We start from the raw sequence: 1,254 nt of genomic DNA, 5'->3' as shown, positions 1-1,254 counted from the left end.
AGCAAGCAATGCTCGTTAAGGCATCGCGACCAACACGGGGTCACTCTCCTAATGAACCTGACTCGCTATCCATGTAAACATGCAAATGCAAATGCTAATGCAAGAAAATCAAAACATATAAGTGGTGATAAAGAGTATGCCACGAAGGCAGTGACTGGAATGAATGGGCATGTCGTAGCGGCAGGGGCCAGCGAAGAGGGGAAGAGGGTATTATAGCAGTAATGTAGTGACCCGAGGATGGGCATGTCGTGACGACAGGGGCCCGAATAAGGGGTATACCGGTAAGGTAGTGACCCAAAGATGGGCATGCGGTGACAGTAGGGGCCCGAAAATAGGGTATACCGGTAAGGCAGTGACCCGAAGGTAGGCATGTCGTAGCGGGAGGGGCCCGAAAAGAGGGTATACCGGTAAGGCAGTGACCCGAAAAAATGCATGTCGTAGCTGCAGCGACCCGAAAAGAGGGTATACCGGTAGAGCAGTGACCCGATGGTAGGCATGCCATAGCAGCAGCAGGGGCCCGAAAAGAGGGTATATTGGTAAGGCAGTGACCCGAAAGAATGCAACTCAAGGAGATGATATCGATCATGCAGACAAACATGTACATGCACATACACAACATGCAAAGGAGCAAGTGGTAGGTCGATCCAGATGGAGCATCTGGTCAAACCAAAGTATTGTGTCAATCAGATCGAGATAGCCGGCTGAAACACAAGTGATGTAACCAGTTTGGGATAACCGATAGAGGCACAAGTGGTGTCGGTGCAGGTGCAAGTGCAAGATAAAAGATGCAGGTGCAAGTGTAAGATATAAGATGCAAGCGCAAAACCGATCGAGGCACAAGTGGTGTCGGTGCAGGTGCAAGTGTAAGGTGCAAGGTGCAAGTGCAAGTGCAACGTGCAATTGAAAGGTGCAAGGTGCAAAGTGCAAGTGCAAGTGCAAGTGTGATATGCAATAAATGAGGTGCAAATGACCACACATGATAGCGAGCCACACTCGTCATAACGACCTCACCTAGGAAACCTAAGGTTTAGACCATTGAAAATGCGGCACCGTCGCCTCTTGTTTTGGTGAGGGCATCTGGGGAGTTTTCTCCCCGGATCTCCGAAGGGAAAACTCTCCACGGCGTCGCAAAATGTGCTAGCTACAGAGCTTTTCCCATTTCGCGAACTCTTCCAGACTTTGCAAAGCGAGCCAGCTACAAAGCTTCTCTCGCTTTGTCAAGTCCGACCTCCCAACTTCTCCAAGTAAAGCTGG

Source organism: Phalaenopsis equestris, unplaced genomic scaffold, assembly GCF_001263595.1.
Source record: "Phalaenopsis equestris unplaced genomic scaffold, ASM126359v1 Scaffold000237, whole genome shotgun sequence".
NCBI lineage: Eukaryota > Viridiplantae > Streptophyta > Magnoliopsida > Asparagales > Orchidaceae > Phalaenopsis > Phalaenopsis equestris.
Note: the sequence above shows the minus strand (reverse complement) of the source record.